Consider the following 6,217-nt stretch of genomic DNA (forward strand, 5'->3'; position numbering starts at 1 on the left):
TCTTGTTTATTTGTTAATAGTACCATGGTCTGGAGAAATAAAAGTGTTGAATCTCATATTTTATACAACAATGTCAGGTTAGTAATTTACCGGGATCCTGGGACGGTCTTCCAGAAGCTCAGGGAGAGCAGCAAATCTTTGCTAGTTTTTTTTTTTTTTTTTTTTCGGAACGCGGGCCTCCCACTGCCGTGGCCTCTCCCGTTGCGGAGCACAGGCTCCGGATGCGCAGGCTCAGTGGCCATGGCTCACGGGCCCAGCCGCTCCACGGCATGTGGGATCTTCCGGGACCGGGGAACAAACCCGTGTCCGCCGCATTGGCAGGCGGACTCCCAACCACTGCGCCACCAGGGAAGCCCAAATCTTTGCTATTTTTGAGGTTAAAAAAAAATTACCCGAAGTGGAATATGTTTGTTGTAAAAAGATTTAAGTGCCATGGACTTTTGTAGAGCATAAAATGATAGTCTCTAAAGTCCCTCTCTTCTCTCCCAAGGCATTTGATGCTAAAGGTCTGTGTTTCCTTTCGGACCTATCTTTAAGCACATATTAAGGGCTGATACCTGGCTGGTTCCCAAATATAGGGCTGTGCCAGTTACTAAAATATTGAAATGCCTCTATGAGCACTAGTACACAGCCTCTGCCTGAGCCCCCTGAGTGCCCTGCCTTCCAGGTTTCACACTGCAGGGAACCTTGTTTAAATTGGAGTTGGTTGGTTGTAGTTTGTTTTATTGAAGTATAACTGACTTACAATGTTTTATTAGTCTCAGATATACAACATAATTATTCAATATTTTTATATATTACAAAATGGTCACCATAATCATTCTAGTTACCATCTATCCCCATACAAAGTAATTACAATATTATTGACTATATTCTGTGCTGTACATAACATCCCCAAGACATTTATTTCATAACTGAAAGTTTGTATCTCTTGAACCCCTTCGCCTATTTCACCCATCCTCCCCCTCTCTGGCAACCACCGGTTTGTTCTCTGTATCTATTGTTTCTGTTATGTTTGTTCATTTGTCTCATTTTTCAGATTCCACATAAAAGTTAAATCATATATCTGTTTTTCTCTGTCTTATTTCACTTAGCACAGAGCCCTCAAAGTCCATCCATGTTGTCCCAAAAAGCTGAATAATATTGCATTGTATATATACACCACATCTTCTTTATCCATTCATCTATTCATGGACATTTAGGTTGCTTCCATATCTTGGCTGTTGTAAAAAATGCTGCAATAAGCATTGGGGTGCATATGTCTTTTTGAATTAATGTTTTCATTTTCTTTGGATAAATACCCAGAAGTGGAATTGCTGGATCATATGGTAGTTATATTTTTAAGTTTTTGAGTAACCTCCATACTATTTTCCATAGTGGTTGCACAAATTTACATTCTCACCAACAGTGAAATTGGAGTTCTTTGTGAACTCAAGTCAAAGGAAATCTGGAAGAGTGGCTGGAAGCCCACAGCGTGTTCAGTGGATTTGGTAACACAGTTTATTCTTTGAGAAAAATGATAAAAATATACTTTCCCTCTGGCCAAAATATAATAGAAATATGTCCAGTACTGTGGGAAAATTGGGGAAAAGAAAAAGAAGCTTTTGCATTTTAAAATTGCTGCTAGTATTGGGACTTCCCTGGCAGTCCAGTGGTTAAGACTTCACTTTCCAATGCAGGGGGTTCAGGTTTGATCCCTGGTCAGGGAGCTAAGATCCCACATCCCTCTGGGCCAAAAAACCAAAACATAAAACAGAGGCAATATTGTAACAAGTTTAATAAAGACTTTAAAAATCGTCCACATCAAAAAAAGAATCTTAAATAAATAAATAGATAAATAAAATTGCTGCTAGTATTGCTAGAAAGGACCTCTACTACTCCCTCTGGTGGCAGGGCTGGAACCCAGCTGGTTTTAAACACAAGTTTAAGGGAACCAAGTGTGAGTAGGGTGATGTATGGTTAAGTTCTTAACGTTGAAGTTTTCCAAAGTGAAATTTAGCCTTTTTTTTTTTTTTTTTTGAGAAGAATAATCTGAACAAAGTAAATTTTTACAAGGACAAGTTCATGTGCAGAAAAGGCAGTAAAAATAGATTAGTTTCACTAAAATGAATTCTCAAAAATAGAGGTGATTTGTAAGTCACAGAATTATTTCAGATGAAAAATAATTACTGTTGGTTCTGGAAATAAGTCATGGCCAGTGAGGGATCTAAGTATCACCTGAAAAGGACTTTATATTTCCTGGACTAATTTCAATTTTCAAAACACATTACTTTCTTATGAGTGAGATATATTCCACGTTCAAAACTTTTGTGGGCAAAATGACTATATATAGGCTTATCTACCTCAGTTGCAATTTCTCCTTACTATTAGAGATTGATTTCTGGGTCTCTGAGAAATTTCCTCAGCTCCTTCACTAATTGTACCTGACCTCAACTCTAGGTCACAAAAGCAACTTAAGTTTGAGAACTGACTCACTGATACTATAAATGTTTGGAACCTTTCCAAACACTACCAGTTCCAGGGAATTAAAATTAAAATGTAGCATCTCACCAATATTTCATTCTTCTGCTTAATTCACATTAAGCTTATAATCAAGCTTATAAGCTGTCACTGTGGAGAGCTTTGTACCTCATCCGAGATTGTAATTAGAGCACACTGTCATATGTGGAAGTTGGTGATTTTGGGGGTGTTCCAGTGTAAGGGGAGGTAGCATATTTTCCTACCCTAAAATTTTAAAATGAAAAGGCCACTCTATTAAAATATCCACAAGTGCTAAGTTCCCTAATAAAGCAAGTTTAAGAGAAAATAAAGTCTGTGATACCACTTTAACTGAATTTAACATTGGAAGTTTTCTTTTTAAAAAATTTTTTATTGAAGTGTAGTTGATTTACAATGTTGTGTTAATGTCAGGTGTACAGAAAAAGGATTCAGCTATATATATATTGAGTTATATATACCTATTCTTTTTCAGATTCTTTTCCATTATAGGTTATTACAAGATATTGAGTATAGTTCCCTGTACTGTATAGTAGGTACTTGTTATTTTATATATCATAGTGAATATATGTTAATCCAAACTCCTAACTCATCCTTCTCCTCTCCTTTCCCCTTTGGTAACCGTAAGTTGGTTTTCTTTGTCTGTGAGTCTTTTTCTGTTTTGTAAATAAGTTCATTTGTATCATTTTAGAAGTTTCCTTAAAGATCCATTGGCTATCTTTTCACTGAACCTGGAATGCTTCCAGTCTCAACATTTTCTGATCTGGGTCTTGTCTCAATACTTGATTAAAGATGGTTACTAGATTTATTGTGGCGATCATTTCATAATGTATGCAAATATCCAATCACTATGTAGTATACACAAAACTAACGTAATATTGTATATCAACTATATTTCAATAAAAAGACTGGATTTAGATAATTCTTTTTATTTTTATAATGGCTTTACTGAGATATGATTCACATACCATACAATTAAAAGTGTACAATTCGGTGGTTTTTAGTATACTTGCAGAGTTGTGTGACCATCATCAAAGTCAAGTTTAGAACATTTTTTATCACCCCCAAATGAAACCCTGGACCCATTAGCAGTTCTCCCTGTTTTTTCTCAAATCCCCTGCCCCTTAACCCATTCTGGACATTACATATAAAATATTCATAAATTATGTGGTATTTTGTCATTGTTTTCACTTAGCATGATATTTTCAAGATTCATGTTATAACATGTATCAGGACTTTGTTAGTTTTTATTGCCAAGTAATATTCCATTGTATGACTATACCATGTTTTATTTACCCACAAATCAGATGATGCATGTTTGGGTTGTTCCCACTTTTCAGGAAGCATTTTGAATAATGCTTCTATGAACATTTTTGTGCGAGTTTTTGTGTGGACATTTGTCTTATTTATTTATTTATTTAATTTATTTACTTTTGCCTGCGTTGGGTCTTCGTTGCAGAGCATGGGCTTCCTCTAGTTGCGGTGAGCAGGGGCCACTCTGTTGCGGTGTGTGGGCTCCTCATTGTGGTGGCTTCTCTTGTTGCGGAGCACGGGCTCTAGGCGCGTGGGCTTCAGTAGTTGTGGCTCATGGGCTCAGTAGTTGTGGCTCGCGGGCTCTAGAGTGCAGGTTCAGTAGTTGCAGCACACGGGCTTCGTTGCTCTGTGGCATATGGGATCTTCCCGGACCAGGGCTCAAACCCATGTCCCCTGCATTGGCAGGCAGATTCTTAACCACTGTGCCACCAGGGAAGCCCTGGACATTTGTCTTTATTTCTGTTGGAATTGCTGAATCATTTGGTAACTCTATTTTATATATATATATATATATATATATATATATATATATATATTTATTTTGTGGCGAGCAGGGGCTACTCTTCATTGTGGTATGTGGGCTTCTCATTGTGGTGGCTTCTCTTGTTGCAGAGCATGGGCTCTAGGCGCCCAGGCTTCAGTAGTTGTGGCATGTGGGCTCAGTAGTTGTGGCTTGCGGGCTTTAGAGCGCAGGGTCAGTTGTGGCACACGGTCTTAGTTACTCCCCAGCATGTGGGATCTTCCCAGACCAGGGTTCGGACCTGTGTCCCCTGCATTGGCAGGCAGATTCTTAACCACTGCACCACCAGGGAAGCCCTATTTTGTATTTTTAATCTTTTGATTAATCTGTGTTTAATTATTTGATAACTCTGTGTTTAATCTGCTGAACTGCTTCCCAAAGTAGCCGTATCATTTTACATTCCCATTAAGAGTGTATGAGGGTTCCAATTACTTTACATCCTATCAATACTTGGTATTATCTGTCTGTTTGATTATAAGTATCCTAGTGGGTGTGAAATGGTATACTGTTGTGATTTTGATTTACATTTCCCTAGTGATTAGTGATGTTGGGCATTTTTTCATTTGCTTATTGGCCAGTTGTATATCTTTGGAGATCTATGCAGATGTTTGCACTATTTAAAATTGGGTTATTTGTCTTCTTCTTATTGAATTGTAAGAGTCCTTTCTACATTCTGGATACAATTTCCTTATCAGATATATACTTTGCAAATATCTTCTCTCATTCTATGTGTTGTTTTTTCACTTTTATGATATATTGAAGTACATATTTTTAATTTTGATAATGTCTAATTTATCTATTTTTTCTATTGCTCCTTGTGCTTTTGGTGTTATACCTAAGAAGTCTTTGCCTAACCCAAGGTCACAAAGATTTTCACCTATGTTTTCTTCTAAAAGTTTTAATAACTTTTGCATTTAGGTCTATGGTCCATTTGGAGTTTTTGTGTGTGGTTGAAGAATGGGTCCAATTTCTTTTTTTTTTGTTTTCGTATGGAGGTATCCCATTGTCCCAGCACCATCTGTTGCAAAGACTATTCTTTCCCCCATTCAATTGCATTGACATCTGTGTTGAAAATCAATTGACCATAAATGTGAAGATTAATGTATGGATTCTAATTCTATTCCATTGAGCTATGTCATCCTTTTGTCACTACCACACTGTCTTCGTTACTGTTGCTTTGTTGTAAGTTTTGAAATTAGAAAGTGTGAGCTTCTAACTTATTTTTAAAAGATGGTTTTGGTTATTCTGGGTCCTTTATATTCTTATACAAATTTTTGAATAAGCTTGTCAATTTCTGCAAAAAAAATAGTCATTTAGGATTTTGATGGAGATTGCACTAAATTTATATATCAGTTTAAGGAATATTGCCATCTTCACAACATTCTTCCTATCCATCAACATGGGATGGGATTCTTTCTATTCATTTAAATTGTTAACTTTTTTGAACAATAATTTGTACTTTTCAGTTGTACTCCTCTAAAAATTTTATTTCTAAGTATTTTATTGTTTTGGTACTATGGTAAATGGAATTATTAAAATTTCAGATTGTTCATTGCTAGTGTATAGAAATGCTATTGATTTTTGTATATTGCTCTTGTGTCCTGCACCCTTGCTGAAAGTCTTAATTAGTTCTAATAGTTTTTTTGTGGATTCACCAGAATTTTTTTGTATATACAATAATGTCAGAATAGAGATAGTTTTATTTTTTCCTTTCCAATCTAGATGTCTTTTATTTTTCTTGCCTAATTGCCTTGGCTATAATCTCCTGCACAATGTTGAATAGACGTGATAAGAATGAACATCCTTGTCTTGTTCTTGATCTTAGGGAGAGGGCGTTCAGTCTTCTAACATTAAGAATGATATTAGCTGTAGGATTTTTTGGTAGAT

The sequence above is a fragment of the Lipotes vexillifer genome, unplaced genomic scaffold (assembly GCF_000442215.2).
Source record: "Lipotes vexillifer unplaced genomic scaffold, Lipotes_vexillifer_v1.1 scaffold917, whole genome shotgun sequence".
Classification (NCBI taxonomy): domain Eukaryota; kingdom Metazoa; phylum Chordata; class Mammalia; order Artiodactyla; family Lipotidae; genus Lipotes; species Lipotes vexillifer.